This window comes from Lissotriton helveticus, chromosome 5_1 (assembly GCF_964261635.1).
Source record: "Lissotriton helveticus chromosome 5_1, aLisHel1.1, whole genome shotgun sequence".
Taxonomy (NCBI): Eukaryota; Metazoa; Chordata; class Amphibia; order Caudata; family Salamandridae; genus Lissotriton; species Lissotriton helveticus.
This window is the reverse complement of record NC_136065.1, coordinates 1,639,419,019-1,639,438,665: the sequence shown is the minus strand read 5'-3', so window position 1 is coordinate 1,639,438,665 and position 19,647 is coordinate 1,639,419,019. Positions and strand designations below refer to the sequence as shown.

General features: G+C 48.5%; 1 long non-coding RNA gene across 1 annotated transcript in view; it reads right to left on the bottom strand.

The window, feature by feature from the left end:
- The window catches only part of LOC144755676 (uncharacterized), a 170,151-nt gene extending 160,048 nt beyond the window's left edge, over positions 1–10,103 (bottom strand). Inside the window, exon 1 of the long non-coding RNA XR_013594950.1 lies at positions 10,030–10,103. This is a non-coding gene — a long non-coding RNA (uncharacterized LOC144755676). The remainder of the gene's footprint in view (positions 1–10,029) is intronic.
- Positions 10,104–19,647: the final 9,544 nt, after the last annotated feature.

The following is a 19,647-nucleotide window of genomic DNA, read 5'->3' as shown; positions in this document are numbered from 1 at the left end:
GGATGCAACAGTAGGGTAAGTGTTGGATAGTGTAGGGGTACAAATTACTATTCTAACTCAAGGGGGTGCAACAGAAGGGTAAGTGTTGGATAGTGTAAGGGTACTATGCGTTGTAATGTTATGCATTGTAATGGTATGCGTTGTAATGTTATGCGTTGTAATCTTATGCGTTGTAGTGGTATGCGTTATAGTATCATGCGTTGTAATGGTTGTGTTGTAATGGCATGCGATGTAATGGATGTTGCGTTGTAAAAGTTTTGTTGTAATGGTAGTGTGTTGTAAAAGTTGCGTTGTAAAGGTTGTTTCCCGTTCTTGTGGACGATGGCGATTCCTCCTCTGACTCCGTTTTTGTGGTCTCTGCGGGTGATCTTGTAGCCGTCTGGGATGGCTATGTGTTAGACCTGTCAGCCTTTGGGTGGTCCCTCCTATTGTTTATTTAATTTTTGTCCCCTTTTTGCCCCTCAATCCTTTCATTTTTTTATGTCCACTGGAATTTTTAGGTGTTGTCCAGGGGGGTTAGGTACTCCTTGACCCTACAGTTTCTCATAGGCCCTGTAATCCCTCCTTTTCTAGGGCAAGTTTAGCTACACAAAATGGTGGCCAGTAACTGCCATAACTGAATACCTCTGGGAAAGGGCCTTAGAACAACATAGGGAGACTCTAGAACCTTCCAGCTGGTTCTGGCAGCCTGGGGTCAGCCTATATAAGGCCAGGGACAGGGCAGCCATTTTGTAGTGACCAGAGAGTTGGTTTTGGTACCTGGTCGTGGAAGGAGTGAGGCAGAGTTGTGGGGAGAGTGGCGCATTGAGTGAAGGAAGATCGTTCCTTGGATCTGCTGCCTACTTAAACGACGTCTCCCCCTGTTACTTGACCCAGCCCTTCTAACACGGAATTACTTCTGACTACCTGCGTGTGACCAGCGCAACTAAGTTAACTTCAGTGCGCAGTGAAAAACGGGCCTAGGAAAGCGAGGAGCAGGAGTTCCCGAGATCGTAGAGAAACTCACTGTGTGGGAGGACCTGGAGCGTTGAGCGAGGTTCCCCGGCATCTGCTGTGGATCCCATCTGCGCGGAAGTGTGCCTACTAGGTGGTGCTTCCTCCGGAGTGGCTGAGGGGAAAGCCAAGCAGGCCCTGTTGTCAAGCGGCGGAGGCGGGAGAGTCCCGTAGCGAGTGCGGAGGTGACGGCACAGGCGGAGGCAGCCAGCTGTTGTTTCCGGAACTGTGGTAACGCTGTGTTAGGCGTGACGACCTGAAAGGAGGCTGGGCGAAGGCGAAGTCAAGGCGGGAGAAGCCAGCCGCGACCTCGGAGGAGGCCGACCGAGGGTGAAGGAGGTGGAGAAAAGGCGGAGCCTGCTGCAGGATGAGCCGGCGGGAGAAGGATCCCAGAAGTGTGGTGAAACGCCGCTGTAAGCAACGCAGTGAAGAACGCCGGACCCCTCCCCCCCTTCCCCGAACAGCAGCAAGGAGGAAAGCAGATTTACCTAGCCTAGCGGAGGCAGCCGCTGATCAAGGGCAGTGGACAGGACTCGAAGGCAGCCCTAAAATTTCCAAGTAAGCTGGGAGAGTGGGTGGAGGCAGCAGGAGCTAACGTGACTGGCCCATAACCGCCGGCAGACCAGAGAGATAGTAAGTATTAAACCGGCTGGGTTGACAGGGACCAGAGCGTAGACGTTGCCAGCAAAGATTCCCCAGAAGGCTGTACCAGCTTGACCCAGTGATACTTGAGCTAGGGTAACTTTTGTGGGAAGGGTCATAACAGTCCATTGTATCACAGCCATTTGAGAAAAGGGCAAGAGGGCTGAGGCAAGAGGTTAAACAGACAGACCAAAAAGGGAAATATCAGTGGGGCATATATAAGACAGAATTAAATGTTGGTATAACTTGCCTATTTCTTTCAATCAAACAGCTGATTGGATTAGCCTTCATGTATCCCAGTGGGGAAGGGTTTGCTGACTTATTGTGACATCAAGCAAATTAATGGTCCTGATTCACTTGGGTAAAGTACTTGACAGCTTCAACTTTTAAAATTGTAAATGTAATTGCACAACTTAACTGAACTGTGAAATTTGTAGCAAGAAAAAGAAAATCGTAAGAATAAGTACTGGAAAGTTTACTACTGTATAAAACAATGTTAAGAATGTAAATTTAAAACCTCATGGATGTAAGAGAAGAGTAGATGGAGTGAAATTGATTACTCTGAATGTTGAACCTACCAAGAGAACTTTTATAAAGCAAATCGTATTTTTCTAAAATTGGTGTAGTCTCTTTCTTTTCTGGAGGATGGACACTGAGTTACTTTTAGGGTGTGATGCAGACTTAACACTTTGACCTCTGGATTGGGCCTTTCCACTCTGTGCCAGGCTACCCTATGTGACCTGGAGTCCCTAGGTCCAACACTATGGCGATGTCGAGTGAGGAGGAGACGTTAAACCAGGTCTTTGTCAGGAAGGCGACATCTGGGGATGTTGTGTCGAGCAGGTCCCAGAGCTCGACGGCATGCTTGCGTGTGGAGCGGGTGTTCAGTAGTATGCATCAGAGGTGGTTGGGGTCTTTCTTGGCGGGTGGTTCGTCGGCTCTGAGGCTGGTGTAGCTGCAATTCCGGCAGGTGAAGAGGCCGTGTGTGCGTTTCGGGGCGGCATTGAAGCAGGCGTAGCTCCGTCCGGAGTTCAGAGCGTGCAGAGTGCTGGCGTCGTAGTGGCGGCGGTCGTCGTGGCGGGTGCCGGGGCCAGGGGTTCTGGCGCTGGGTGCGGTCCAGGCGCGGACGGGCGCAGACGGGCTCGGCTTAGGCACGCTTCTGCGCACCAGCGGCGCGGCTGGCATATATGGGGAGGTGGGAGGGTGGAGAAGCTGGGAGGCGGGAGGTGGGGCAGCGAATGGGCAGTGGACAGTCGGGGGCGGGCCGCAGGGGACGCAGCGGCGAGGGCGGTGAGGGACAACGAAGGTAACAGGAGGAAAAAGGGGCACAAAAATCGAGGGTAAAACGAGTGGCACAGAGGGCAGAAAGGCACAAAAAACGAGGGAAAAACGAGTAGAACAGAGGGCAGAAAAGCACAAAAAAAGAGGGAAAAATGAGTGGAACAGAGGGCAGAAACTCACAAAAAACTAGGGAAAAACGAGTGGAACAGAGGGCAGAAAGGCCCCAAAAAATTAGGGGAAAACGAGTGGAACAGAGGACAGAAAGGCACAAAAAGCGAGGGAAAAACGAGTGGGACAGAGGGCAAAAAGAGGGCAGAGGGCAAAAAGGCACAAAAATGAGGGGAAAAAGAGTGGCTCAGAGGGCAGAAGGGCACAAAAAAACGAGAGGGCTCAAGGGCACCAAAAAAACGAGGGAAAAACGAGTGGAACAGAGGGCAGAAAGGCACAAAAAACGAGGGAAACAAGTGGAACTGAGGGCAGAACTCTCATATCTGTTTTGAAAAACCTCAAAATGGTGGTTATTTTACAAAATATTGTTTTTCTCCAACTTTGTATTCCTATCAATCTGCCTTCCTCTCCATTCCCTCTCAAACAGCCTGATAAGCCAGCCTGATTTTTGAGAAATCTGAAGGACACCCCCCCCCCCCCCCCCCCCCCCCCCATCTTACTGATCAAGCTATTCCCCTGCCTGTACCTGGGCACAAATAAAGGCGGGGTGCTGCTTGTACTCGGGCATACGCACAAATAAAGGCAGGGCGCCCGTGCTCTGCCTGTGCCCGGCACATGCTATGAAATGTTCACCACCTGACACCTGTACAAATGAGGGTCGTGCACCAGCGCGCAGCCTCTCCCCGGGCACACACAATGACATGTCCACCAGCCACATACGGGCAGTGCGCTCTCGCGCTGAGTGACCAGGGAGCACAATTACGTCATTTGGTACAAATAACCGAAGTGCACCAGTGAATCAATATCTTTCGGGCGGGTCTTTATGGGGCTGCAGCGCTCTGGACTCTGCACAGAGAAGCGCAAAAAGGTACTTTCCAGTCGCAAAGAACAACCACATTGTATCCAGTTTCGCAAGGTATTTGATGCAACCAACCTGCACCCCTGCAATCGGCAATGGAAAGGGCTCTGTGTCATTCCATTACGGGAAGAATGTGCTCAGGGAGGTTCTGTAGTGAAAAAGAATCCAGCGATGGAAATGAACATGCAGCCTTGTATTCAGTTGTGAAAAGAGATTACTGGACCCCTCAGAATTCCAATATTTGCATGAACACCACATATCTGGGGTATTTCACCTGCAGACTTTGAAGAAAACTGCACTATTCGGTACGGAAAGTGACAGCTCCTGCAAGCTACTCCCACGAAACATGGAACGCCTATAATCAGCTGGCCTCCGTTATCAGTAATTCTGATGGACGGGCGGGGGAGGGGGAGGCTATTCTGGGCCACTGTAATGTGGATGTGGGTTTACTTCAGGGAGGGGCATGAAAAAATATTTGGGGACACTTACGTCATTTTCATAGTTTAGCCAGGAAAAGACAAGGGCTATCATGGAACATACACCTTGGGGTCATGTTATCCATGTACCGTTTGTGCCTCATCTAGATGTGGAAGAGACCTTGCAGAACCATCAAGGGTTCCTGGTCAGTGATTAGAACTGGGTTACGTACTTGACTACCAGGGAATAGAGATTGGCCCTAGACTTTCTACAAAATAGATGGATTCTAGATGGCCAGCTTAGCACCTGCAGTAATAAAAAAAGATCCATTGTAGACGGAATATACTTAAGAAAAAGGTATCTGCTGACATCTGCACACCTTCCGATGGTCAGGGTGATGGGGCATCTAACCTCGTCATATGCTCTAATTATTTATTTAGCAGTGTTAGATAGTAGTCCTGCAGTAAAACTGTATTAGAGCGGTTTACAAATAACACATGAGAGCAAACATAGGGTATAATGCACTTGTAATAAAGCGGATGTGACAGCCTCCACATTTGTGATGAAGCACTCATCCACCAAACTCACAATCAGGCTCAGTTTTGTATCAGTTAATTGTTAGATAAACACAGATACATGAACGATCATTGATGAGGAGATTCAATACTTTCAGAAGAGACAGAAAAGATGGGGTCTTAGGCATCTCCTAAAGTTAAGAAGGATTGGTGTTGCTCTATTATCAAGTGACAGGGAGTTTCAAGCAGAGGCCGGCTTCGCAGGGCAGATAATATGATTTGAGATTGACTCTAGGTGTAATTGCAAGCCAATACAGGCCGCATAGTATGGAATCTTGTACAAAATTGCATAATGTCATAGGTTTAGGCATGCCGTAACTTGAATGTCAACTCACCATGCTCTGCACATGGACACAGTGTACCCTGCATACGAACAAACTCCCCAAGCTCTGCAGAGGGACACTCTGTACCCCAAATATGAATGAACTCCCATGCTGTGCACATGGACGCATTGTAACCCGAAGATGAACAAACTCCCATGCTCTGCACATGGATACTCTGTACCCTGAATAAGAACAAACTCCCATGCTCTGCACATGGACGCACTGTACCCTGCATACGAACAAACTCCCAAAGCTCTGCAGAGGGACACTCTGTACTCCGAATATGAATGAACTCCCATGCTCTGCACATAGACGCATGGTACTCTGCATACGAACAAACTCCCTATGCTCTGCAGAGGGTCAATTTGTACCGTGAATGTGAACAAACTCCCATGCTCTGCACATGGACACACTGTACCGCGAATATGAACCAACCTCCATGCTCTGCACATAGACACTCTGTACCCCGAATATGAATAAACTCCCATGCTCTGCACATGGACACACGGGGGCAGATTTATGAAGGCCTTGCGCCGCCGGTGCGTCATTTTTAACATGGGAAAAAGTGACGCACCGGCGGCGCAAGGCCTTCATAAATCTGCCCCACTGTACCCAGAATATGAACAAACTCCATTGCTCTGCACACGTATGCACTATATCCCGAATATGAACAAACTCCCATGCGCAGTACATGGACACACTGTACCCCGAATATGAACAAACTCCCTTGCTCTGCACATGGATGCACTGCACCCCGAATAGGAACAACCTCCCATGCTCTGCACACGTACGCACTGTAGCCCGAATATGAACAAACTCCCACGCGCAATACATGGACACACTTTACCCCGAATATGAACAAACTCCCTTGCTCTGCACATGGACGCACTGTACCCTGAATATGAACAAACCCCCATGCTCAGCACATGGACACACTGTACCCTGCATTAGAACAAACTCCCATGCTCTGCAGAGGGACACTCTGTACCCCGAATATGAATGAACTCCCATGCTGTGCATATGGAAGCACTGTACCCCGAATAAGAACAAACTCCCATGCTCTTCACATGGACACACTGTACCTCGAATATGAACAAACTCCTATGCTCTGCACCAGCTGTGGCCCGTGGAGGGTGTTGCGTGGGGCAGGGAGGCGAGGCGGGGGAGGGGCAGGGTGGGGGGTGATAAAAACCGGCATACGATATTTGGAGGTAAGTAAATAATTTAATTAATAAAACGTATTTTGTAGTGTGCGCGGCATCGCATCTTGCGATGCAGGGCACGCTATGAAATTTGTTTTATTAATTAAATTGTTTACTTACCTCCAAATATCCATATGCCATTTTCATCATGCCCCCACCCTGCCCATGCCCCGCCCCACCTTCCTGCCCAACCGCAACTCCCTCCACGGGCCGCGGCTGCTCTGCACATGGACGCACTGTATCCTGAAGATGAACAAACTCAGGTGCTCTACACATGGACACTCTGCACCCAGAATATGAACAAGCTCCCATGCTCTGCACACGTTCGCACTATATCCTGAATATGAACAAACTCCCATGCGCAGTACATGGACACACTGTACCCCGAATAGGAACAAACTCCCATGCTCTGCACATGGACGCACTGTACTCCGAATATGAGCAAACTCCCACGCGCAATACATGGACACACTTTACCCCGAATATGAACAAACTCCCTTGCTCTGCACATGGACGCACTGTACTCCGAATATGAGCAAACTCCCATGCTCAGCACATGGACGCTCTGTACCCTGCATATGAACAAACTCCCCATGCTCTGCAGAGGGACACCCTGTACCCCGAATATGAATTAACTCCCATGCTCTTCACATGGACACACTGAACCCCAAATATGAACAAACTCCTATGCTCTGCACATGGACGCACTGTATCCTGAAGATGAACAAACTCAGGTGCTCTACACATGGACACTCTGCACCCAGAATATGAACAAGCTCCCATGCTCTTCACATGGACACACTGTACCCCGAATATGAACAAACTCCTATGCTCTGCAAATGGAAGCACTGTACCCCGTATATGGGCAAACTCCCATGCTCTGCACATGGACGCACGGTACCCCGAATATGAACAAACTCCCATGCTCAGCTAATGGACACACTGTACCCCGAATGTGAACAAACGCCATTGCTCTGCACATGGATGCACTGTACCCCGAAGATGAGCAAACTCTGTTGCTCTGCCCATGGACTCTCTGTACCCCTAATATGAACAAACTCCCATACTCATCACATGGACGCTCTCTACCCCAAATATAAGCACACTCACTGGCTCTGCACATGAACACTCTGTACCCTAAATACAGACAAACTCCCATGCTCTGCACATGGACGCTCTGTTCCCCAAATATGAACAACTCCCATGCTATGCACATGGACATACTGTACCCCGAATAGGAACAAACTCCCATGCTCAGCTAGCGGACAACTGTACCCCGAATATGAACAAACTCCATTGCTCTGCACATGGATGCACTGTACTCCGAAGATGAGCAAACTCTGTTGCTCTGCACATGGACTCTCTGTACCCCGAATATGAACAAACTCCCATACTCAGCACATGGACGCTCTGTACCCCAAATATAAGCACACTCACTTGCTCTGCACATGAACACTCTGTACCCCAAATACAGACAAACTCCCATGCTCTGCACATGGACGCTCTGTCCCCCAAATATGAACAAACTCCCATGCTCTGCACATGGACACACTGTACCCAGAATATGAACAAACTCCCATGCTCTGCACATGGACACACTGTACCCAGAATATGAACAATCTCCCATGCTCTGCACATGGACACACTGTAGCCAGAATATGAACAAACTACCCTGCTATGCACATGGACACACTGTACCACAAATATGAACCAACCTCCATGCTCTGCACATGGACACACTGTACCCAGAATATGAACAAACTACCCTGCTATGCACATGGATACACTGTACCCAGAATATGAACAAACTCCCATGCTCTGCACATGGACACTCTGTACCATGAATATGAACAAACTCCCATGCTCTGCACATGGACACACTGTACCCAGAATATGTACAAACTACCCTGCTATGCACATGGACACACTGTACCCAGAATATGAACAAACTCCCATGCTCTGCACATGGACACACTGTACCCAGAATATGTACAAACTACCCTGCTATGCACATGGACACACTGTAGCCAGAATATGAACAAACTACCCTGCTCAGCACATGGACATTCTGTGCCCCGAATACAGACAAACTCCCATGCTCTGCACATGGGCACACTGTACCCCGAATATGAACAAACTCCCATGCTCTGCACATGGACGCTCTGTACCCAGAATATGTACAAACTACCCTGCTATGCACATGGACACACTGTACCCAGAATATGAACAAACTCCCATGCTCTGCAGAGGGACACTCTGTACCCCGAATATGAACAAACTCCCATGCTCTGCACATGGACGCCCTGTACCCAGAATATGTACAAACTACCCTGCTATGCACATGGACACACTGTACCCAGAATATGAACAAACTCCCATGCTCAGCACATGGACATTCTGTGCCCCGAATACAGACAAACTCCCATGCTCTGCACATGGACACTCTGTACCCAGAATATGAACAAACTCCCATGCTCTGCACATGGACACACTGTACTACGAATATGAACAAACTCCCATGCTCAGCACATGGACATTCTGTGCCCCAAATACAGACAAACTCCCATGCTCTGCACATGGACGCACTGTACCGCGAATATGAACAAACTCCCATGCTCTGCACATGGACACACTGTACCCCGAATATGAACAAACTCCTATGCTCTGCAAATGGAAGCACTGTACCCCGTATATGGGCAAACTCCCATGCTCTGCACATGGACGCACGGTACCCCGAATATGAACAAACTCCCATGCTCAGCTAATGGACACACTGTACCCCGAATGTGAACAAACGCCATTGCTCTGCACATGGATGCCCTGTACCCAGAATATGTACAAACTACCCTGCTATGCACATGGACACACTGTACCCAGAATATGAACAAACTCCCATGCTCTGCACATGGACGCACTGTACCGCGAATATGAACAAACTCCCATGCTCAGCACATGGACATTCTGTGCCTCGAATACAGACAAGCTCCCATGATCTGCACATGGACACAGTGTACCCCAAATCTGAACCAACTCCCATGCTCTGCTCATGGCCACACTGTACCCTGAATATTAATAAGCTCCCTATGCTCTGAATACGGTCGCTCCCTGTGCTGCATATGGATTGTGCAATGCATGTGGGCTAACTGTGTGATGCATCAAGGTTCACTGCGCCCTGCATTTGGTGTTAGCATGCTGCACATTCTGTCTTACTGTTCCCTATGCATTCACTGTGCCTTTCAAAGGAATTTCAGAAGATCAGCATAGGGACTCAATGCACTGTGCCTGTGCTGTGGACTGACTACCTACATCCTGTGTATGAACTCACCGTGCCCTTCGTAAGACGTTTTCTCCTCTAGTCCCCAGCACTCGCTCTTGCACCAATATTTGGAACTCAACAACAGACGTCCTTTCATTGACTTTTAAAATGTTGCGTCCTACATGACCCCTCGTTTACCACAAGAAGCTTCCAGTATTTCACCTCGTCGCGTGCCCCCTTCGCCTTGCTTCCAGAGAACCCGCGCGCGTCGCCTCAGCGGCGCCCTTCCCTCTCACCTCGCGCCCCTCCTCACGCCCCAGACGTATCTCCACAAGGTATCTTGCATGTGGCCCCGCCGGTTATGGCGTCATGCACGAGCCGCGCTGCGTGCTGCTTTTTGTTTCCCTTTCTCATGTCGCCGAGTGTCCCGCGGCGCCACATGTCACAGAACTCACCGCCCGCAGGCGTCTCTTCGCCTGGAAGTGGTCAGGTGAATGAGCAGTCAGTTTGCATAGCGGGCGGGGGCTGCAGCGGTTCCCTCTTAAACAAACATTCTACCTACCTTGGCCTTGTTTGCGACAACAAGCACCACCGCGGTTGTGCTGCAGACACTTCAATGTGACACGTCTGCCCTGAAAGAAATATACCCAGTAATCCTTACAACTACCCCAGGTATGGCACTTGTATTGAATAAATCCTATCCTCTACCCTCTCCTAAATAGTGACTGAGGGGCTTATTTACAAGCCCCCTGCCCCACTTTTGCGTCGATTTTCCAATGTTAAAAGGGTCGCAAAAGTGGCGCAAGGGCCTTGTAAATAAGCCCCTGAGTTTATTTTCCTGAGCTCTGTGGCAGTCTTGGGATGTTCCCGTTTTGACTGCTGGACTGATCTGTAACGGGTACTCTCAGTTACCACTGGTATCCTAGTACTGCAGGTACCCCCGCACCTCGGCTGGATAACCTCCCTCCCCTTGGCTCTCCGTGGTAGGGATGTTGCGCAGTGAAGGTGGAACCCTTAGGAGGTAGTCTTTCTGGTTTTAAATTTCACACGCTTGTGTTAATTTGTCTTCATTTACCAGTAGCCTCACCTGTAGGGGACACATCTAGTTTAATGGGGTAACCCAGTGCCCCTCAGAACCTGCGTGTGAACATAAGTAGTAATGTTGGCTCTGTCTGGTATACTCAACAGAACCAACATTATCACCTGTAGGGGAGCCTGTAGGGCGGAGGAGGGATTTGCTGGACCCCAGTATGTGTTTTTCTTTGGCCTCTCGTTTTCACCGCCTTCTGGCGTTTTGACATTTGCATGGTCAGGTCACTCCCACAGTCACGACCACAGGCTGGCCTACTGGATGACCATGCGGACACGCGCAGCGAGCGTGCTGCTGGTGTGCCAAAGGCGTATCAAAGGCAAGCCCATCTGTGTCCATCCGTACCCGGTCCACGCCAAGCGCCAGGACCCTTGGCCGTTTGAGCTCGTACACTAAACAGGAACTTCTGGTCATTGGTCAGTGCAGTTAAGTTTAAGCACTGTGAGCATTTTGATTGCAACAGGACCGCTAGCTCTTTTAAATGCCCCAAATGTGGGTTATTCCTGTGCCTGGTTCTTAAGGATAACTTGGTTCAGACAGAGTCGACACCAGTTACTCATTACCCACAACTCCCCTGGGGAGTCGTACTAACCCCCCCCCGCTTTATACGTTTGAATGTCAGATCATTGGTAAGGAAGAACAAGGAATTCACAGAGTTTGTATCTTTTCATTCACCCAATCAGGTGTTTCTTACTGAAACTTGGTTGGATACTTCATCTGACCGAGATTTGGAAACTGCTATACCAGAAGGATACAAAGTATCGAGTAGATAGACAAGACGGATGGGGTGGGGGAACTGCAGTAATTTATTGTAATCACTTTAAATTCTCCTTTAGTCCTGCCCCTCTCTTGCGCAATGAAACCTTGCTGTGCTCTTTCAGTTTCAATGAAGCTTCTATCTTTACTGGGGAACTAGTCTATCGCCCGCCTAGCCCTCACAGGTGTTTTATTTCAGCTATCCACTTTGAGTTCACTAACTTTACTCTATTAGTAGTTTTTAACTTCCATTAAAAAAATGTAGAATGCCCAGATTAAGCTCATCTGCACGATTGTTTAAAGAGAATTGATTGGGATCAATTAGTGAATCAGTCCACCCATATAGCCAACCACACTTTGGTTGGATTTTTTACGAGTAATCCAGAGGTATGATTTGATAAAGTAATTTCCCTGGCCTGGACAAACCACTATGCGGTCTGTTTTAACCTGAATATCACCACTAAAGGTATTGGCATCTCTTATTCCTTGAAGATTATTAATAAACGTCTTTGGCAGAAATTGGATGGCAGAGCTTTTGATCAGGTACTGAATCAACAAAAATCAGACCTTAATGGTAATATTGAGGTTGTGACTGATAATTTCAATAATTGGCTAGACTCGACATCCCCTAAGAGTGCACTGCCATAAATTACTAAATGTTTTCGGAAAATTTGTACTGCTCCATGGTACTCCCTAGAGTTGCAAAAACTCAAACAAAGGAGGGAGGACCTATGCTAGCAACCAAGATGGCCGCTTAGGCTCCCGGCTCTGCCGACCTCCGTCCCCCGCTGGATGATCCTGCTACTAATCCTGAATTTACACCCTGCCTCCGGGCGTGTGAACTGCTGTGTTGTACTTTGGAGCGATCCCAGGACTTTTACCTGCTTGGTGGACGGAGTTATGTCGAGTTTCAGTTTGGGGCCTACACCACCTTGTGAGCCGGGGACTCGAGTACTGGCCCAGCTGGGTTCCAGTTGCAGTAGCGGAGTGTGGATTGTGGCCTCGGTACTCCCTGAGTCTCCCTCCGCGACAGTCCGTCCCAATTTTCCAGTTCCCACGGGGATGACCGTGCCTCTGGGGGACGCAATTATGGTTGACTAGGAACGAAATGTGGTGGAACGGACTGAGTGTGAACCGTCGATACGGACTGTACTGGCAGCTATCGGGGCATTACATTCCCATGTGGAGTCCATCGTCCACAAAATGATAGCGGTCACATACGAACATGGGCATGTGGGACCGGACCCTGCTCCATTGCAAGATCCTGATTGGCCTATACTACCCACGGTGGTCCTCGCAATGGAAGTGTGCCCTGTGCCACGAGGGGTGTCGAAGCTTCATGTCAGTGTGATGGCCGGCGACTGTGTACTCGGTGCTCTCTACGGATTGCCAAGCCCACCATCATTGATTACTGTGTGTGGATTAACTGGTGCCTCTTTTCCGGATACTCTTTGTGGGAACTGTCTACGGGACGGAACAGCGTTTTTTCCCTCTCCGACATATTTACTACGATCACAGAGACAACGACATTGGGAGCTCATGGCGGTGAGGGAAGTCGTCGATATCGATGGTGTTCCCAGTGACTTTAAAACTCTGCCTCGCCTCGGAAGGAACTTTATCGAACTGTTTCTGCTTTTTGACTATCCTGCGGAGACGACGGTCCGTCCGGAAGGGGCTTGCATGACGGATCGGAAGGGTCAAGGATGAGACTGATTGCTGGGGCATGACACCGTGGGCTTATTGAAGTGGGATTCGCTAGCATTGTCTTTACGGGAGGTCGGGTGGTGTTTACTGTTTCCCCTGTTTCGTCTATATTGCTTCTCAATAGAATTGTGGGTTTTATCCTGGGGGATTCTTGGTTCTGGCGGGGGAGGGGGGACCGGGGGCCCGTACTGAGGTGTCCTCCCTCATTTTTTCTACTTTTAGTACCTAGTTAGATGGGGCGACAGGCACACTGCTAGTTGTGGACCGGCGTTAGCCATATGCAGGGGTGCAGGGTGGGGGGAGGGGTGTTCGTCTTGTTAGTGTTTTTAGTTTATATGTTTGAAATCCTTTCAAATCCTGCTACAGGTGGTCTTACTGAGGCGCGAACTTGTGTTTTGGGTGGATGGGTTCTGGAGGTGGTATTATTTGCATAAATTAGCCATCATTCATTATTGTATTCGAGATGCGGCTGTAGTCTTGTACCTTTTTACTGCTGCCCCCCCCCTCCCTGATTCTCTTGGCTGCTGTTCAATGTTTATCCTGTTTCCTGGGGAGGTGGGGTTGGTGGTTAGCATTGGTTTGATTATCCTGAATGTCATACGGCCGCATACCTGATGTAGTTTGTGAGTTGGCTTCTATTGATGGTTCTCCATCCATTAGGCCCTGTATATATATTTCTCATCTTTACACTCCGCTATGGAAGACACCTGTTATTGTTTTTCTTCGTTTTTTCTCAATAAAAAGATATTAAAAAAAACTCAAACAAAAATGTAGAGCACTGGAAAGAAAATGGAGAATTGGCTTTGAGGAGAGTTAAAAAGTGCAATACAAAGCAGCACTAGTTGAGTATGAAAAACGGATTATGGTGGAGAAATCTGAATATTTCCAGAGAAAAACTGCTTGCCCAAAGACTCTACGAAAGAATTGTTTAAGACAATCACATTGCTATCCAACTATAATAACTCTCAGCCTATTGCTCCGACACAGGAGCTTTGTAATAGCTTGGCAGAATATTTCCAATCCAAGATGTCAGGGGTTTACGATTAATTTTCTATATTTTCTAATAGATCTTGTCTAGAGAAGGCAGTTGGGCCCTATCTCCCCTCTCAAGGCAATCAATCCAACCCCTCATCGCTATATCATTTTAACCCTTTCTCTCAGGAAAGGGCCGTGGGTCTTTTTGGAACTATTAAATCGGGGTCTCCTTTTGATCCATGCCCTCCCTCAATCTTGCATTTAATATCAGGAACGGTGGCTGAGCAGCTCACCATTTTATTTAATCAAATGTTAATATCAGATGTGTACTCTACTAAATGGAAGCTGGAATCAATTTGCCCACTGCTGAAAAAACCTACTCTGGTCCCTAATGATACTAAAAGATACCGACCGATATATAGATTGCCTGCTAAAATCTTGGAAAAAGCACTCAATTTGGAATTATTGGCCTTTATTGATACCCAGAATATCTTGGGTCTTGCTCAGCATGGTTTCAAGCCATCTCACAGAACTGAATCATCCCTACTGGTTGCTACAGAGGATATCCATAGACAAGTGGACTCAGGCAGACAGGCTGCGTTGGTTCTCCTCGACCTCTCAGCCGAATTCGATACAGTGAACCACTCCGTGTTAATCAATAGGCTTGAGAAGATGGGGGTCAAAGGGGAAGCCCTCACCACCCTGAGGTGTTTTCTTTCACTGTGGCTCTTGGAGACTTTACCTCAGGTTCGATCATCTTGCCTTGTGGGATAACCCTGGCTATGTCTATAGCAGGTAATAATAATAAACTGAGACTTGTGGAGTGCACGGCTACCTCCGCTGAAGTGTCCCGGCGCTAATAACGGCTTCAGTGGGGGAGTTGCGCGGGTAAGTTAAGACTACTTAAAAAGCCAGGGTTTTAGAGCTTTTCTAAAAGCCTGTTCTGATTCCAACATGCGGAGGTGGACAGGCATAGCATTCGACAGTTTTGCTGTTTTTACAGTGAAAGATCTGCCACCTTTCCTGGCTTTAAGAAAACATGGCACCCACAGAAGTCGCAGGTGGTTTGATCTCACATCCTTTAAGGTATACAATTATAAAAGGTCAAGCTGACTGACTTTCTCAAAAGGTATTCACAATTTGATCAGCAGTGAAAAACGAACCTTGAATTAAAGTATCCGTCTGTTACCTCAATTACGAAGAAATTTTTCAAGATTGACTAATCACACTTCTTGCCTTTAGCACACCTTCACCAATGTCGCTTTCTCAGTCACCAACCTTACATTAACATCCACACAAATTTTAATCAAAGTCCATATTTCTGTTTTTACACAAGATTCCCCAACAACTCCTCTGAAGCCAAAAGTCAATGAGCTCAACCATAGTCCCAGGCCCTACAAAATCTCTACACTGGTAGAAAACTGTTAGTACTCGGGGTCTCTAGTTGGCAATGGTATACACCTCTGTCCAAATAGGGACCCTTGTCTCTAAGTCAGGGAAAGGGGATTACACTACTGGATAACCCCTGCGCACCCCCTTGGTAGCTTGGCACAAGCAGACAGTCTTACCTCAGAGGCAGTGTGTTAAGCATTCGTGAACACATACAGTAATACAGTGAAAACACAACAGACGGACACCACACCGGGTTGTATACAAATAAGTATTCTTATTATAGACTTATCACAAGACCACAAACGACAAAAATCCACAATAACTGTAATCACAATTAATACTTCACAATAGTAAAAGTAATTCAAAAATAGGTCATTCACTTAATCAGTCTTTAGCAACTGATAACCCCAACGGGAGTTATCACGCCGTCAAGGTCAAGGAGTTCCCAAACGACGGCGCTGACCGCGAGGTGAGTAGCATCAGGCCCGGAGTCAAAACAGACCCACAGAGAACAGTACCTTGGAAAGCGAAACAAAGACAGCTCACGACGTCGGGGAGATGCGGTGTTGTTGGCGCAATGCAGCGTCGGTTCCTTGCTTCGGGGGAGAGGATGCGTTGGTGTCCTGAATGCTTGCACAGGCAGGGGAGGCGTTGGTTCCTGACCAGAGAGGAGGTGATGTTACGATGGCGCCAAAACCACAGTTCCTTATGATGTCACGGTTTCGATGAGTTCTTGGCCACCTTCGTCGAGGACCGGCTCCGCGATGATGTCGGCTTCGGAGTCGATACGGCACAGCAGAAGGCGTCGGTCTATGTGTATAAGTCGGAGCAGCGCTCACGACTAAGATGCAGATTGCGACGACGTTCGCTGGCGTTCGTGTTGCAGATTCATTCGGTAGCGATTGAAACAACAAGTTACAGAAGCAAGCAAACAGAAGTGGTGAAGTCTTTTGTTTCCCTGAGACTTCGGACAGGAGGCAAGCTCAGTTCAAGCCCTTGGAGAAATATTCTGAAAGATGATGAAAGTTCTGTAAAAATTTCTCTCCTTTCCTCCGCAATGAAGACACCACTGCAAGCCAACCCAACAACAGCACACTGGCAGAGGGACAGTCCAAACTCCTGCAGCTTCCTTTGGTTCTTCTCCTCGACAAAGGTTAGTCTTGTGTACCCAGAAGTGATCTAACTTCTTGGGATCTGGGTCCCCATATTTATACTCAGAAATCCTTTGTCCTCTGAAGTCAGAGGGTCCTGTACCTAGTCCAAACCAGTTCTGGGTGCATTCTGCCAATGCACAATTTCTTCCTTTGCCAGAGTAGGTCAGGGTCATCAGACGCACCACAGGAGGTGGAGCCAGCATTGTGGGAGGCAGGCACAGCTCTGTTCATGCCCAGGTGCTACTCCTCCCACCACTCCTCAGGTAGATCGGCCTATTCAGCCTAGTGCTGACTCACCCTGTCTGCTGGAGCCTCCCCAGACTCTGTCACTCACAAAACCAGACACACAATACATACGCTAGCAGAGGCAGGCTGGATGGTTAGGTAAGAAAATACTTACTTTCTAAAAGTCAGACACAGAATGTTAAAACCAACTTCACTAAAAGATGCATTTTATCATTCTGAGTTCAGGCATACTAAACTTGAATCTCTTCCTCGTCCCCCGGATCAGTTAGGATTATAAGATGTTATAAACAAACTGCCCGCTCTGGCCTATGTGGACAGGTAGCCTTGCAATAGTGGAAAACGAAATAGGCTGTAATTCACTATCTGGCGCTATCATGCGACACACCTCAGGGCATGTCCTACCTTTTACATACTATGCACCCTGCCCAAAGGCCTACCGTAGGGGTGTCTGATATGCAGAAAAGGGAAGGTTTAAGGACTGGCACGTGGGTGCACTCGCCAAGTCAACTACTGCAGTACGAGACTGCAGACAGGTTCTGCAGTGGCCGGCCCGAGTTGCATTTTACGGGCTGCTTCGTGGGTGGCACAATCAGTGCTGCAAGCCCACCAGCAGCATTTGATTTACAAGCCCCGGGCACACGCGGTGCACGATACAAGGGTCTGACAGTAAGCCAAATAAGTAAATCGTGGAGTCACTAATCAAAACATCAATTTAACCTAGGGAGCACTTGCACTGTGGAACTGAAGAGCAGTGGCACAGTGCCCAAAGCATTTAAACAAGCAAAACATATCAAAAACAGAGGAAACAATTAGTAAATAAATGGAAGGGAGACTCATGTCAATGGTACCAGGTCTAACAAAAACTAAAATACACCCCACGATCTCTGTTGTCACCAATTCTCCCTCCTGGGAGACGTAGGGTGAAACTTTTTACCCATCTCGTGTGTATTACGTTAGTCCCACTAGTGCCCCTGGGGGCCTTACACTTCCTAGACTTTTCTGTGATGCTCTAGTCTTCTGGGGCACCACCTCAGGCCGTGTGGACATTGAAAAAACACCTAAGGTTTACTGGTCACTGCTTCGCTGGGCCAGTAAGTTTATATTTTTGTTTCTTATAAAACTTTTGATGTGCCTGCCTGGCTGGTGTGTTCCTCGTGTGAGAGACCTACTTCCCCTTAAACCCTTACCTGTGGCTGTAGGTGGCCAGGCAGAGAGGTGGCCTCTATGGGTGTGGGAAATAAGGCAACAGAACTCCCCACCCCTGGAGCACCTCTGCAAAAGGCCACCCAGTGAAGCTCTCTGGGCTTTCCAGGTGAGTATATGATGCTGGTGCCTTCACTTGTAAGTAGGAGGGTCAAATTAGATATCCAGCATTGATGAGTTTCGGTTCCCAAGGAGGCCCTGACAGATCACAGGCTCCCTTGGGGCTGACTCCTGACCCGGGTAGGGCTTTGCCATTGTGGTATATGCCCATTATCCCCAGGCACCTCCAGCATAGATGTAGATCTGCCGTCCTGTCCAGCGCCGCTGGGGTTTTGTTCTGTGCTCTTCTTTGACGGAGCCCCAGGAGTGCTTTAGGCAGACTCCTGTCCCTGCCTGCACTCACCACGCAACCGGCCTGTGTGACAAGCAGGGGCCCGTGGTACGTGGCCAGTCGCCCTAGGGCCTGTCCAAAGGGACCACCTTAAGAGCGCGCCCTCTTATGAGCCAGGCTCCACCGAGGTCTAGTTTCTTCCTTCCAAAACTTCAAAGAACCCCCTGTGGTTGCGAGAGGCCTTAACCTGCCATCCAAAGATGTAACACTGAGGCCCTCAGCGAGGAGGTCCCGATGAATCCCGATTTAACTGCCAATAGGGATATGGGACGAATATGAGGGGGGATGAGGAATAACCAGGGGAACCAGGGCCTTAATTGCAGATTCTCTTAGTTATTCCTCATTCGTAAAATGGCGGCCGGAGTTGCACTTGCAATCGCAGGTAGCTACATCCTTCACAGTACCAGATGCCCTGTAGGCCCGGGGTGGGAGCAAGAGCGAGATCCTGTAATGAACCTGTAAGAGCCTCACATGGGCAGACATGCGGCGGCAGTTTTTACGACTTTGTCAAACTGTGCTAAGCCACAGTGAAAAGCAAAATAGCGCATATATGTGTGTGTACACGTCACTAAATCGCACCAGTTCACACTATGCAACTTCATGTTATTAAAATCAATAACGCATTAATGCTGAACGCTAAGAACAGCGGACAGATTGGTTTTGTTAATATGTGTTACATTATATTTAAATTGTCTTTTGCTTGTCGCTGTTCCTCTAGCCCTGTGAGAAGCTCAGCCACGAGGCCGCACCACTCGGCTTCTTTAAGAAGCTTCCCTGCTTTAAGGGAGCTTATCCCGCCCTGCCTCGGTGGGCAGAGCCCGGCGAGACACGCTTTTGTGTCCTTGCAGCGGGCAGGAACGCTGTGCCAATGGGCAGTGACATTGAACTGAGTACAGGAACCACCTGCGATTTAGTCGGCGGAAAACTCTGCAATTTAGTTTGCGGGGAGTGAGTTGTAAATTGTCAATAATATTCATGATTAAAGTACTCCTGAGCTAGAGAATTGTTCTGCTGCTCAGC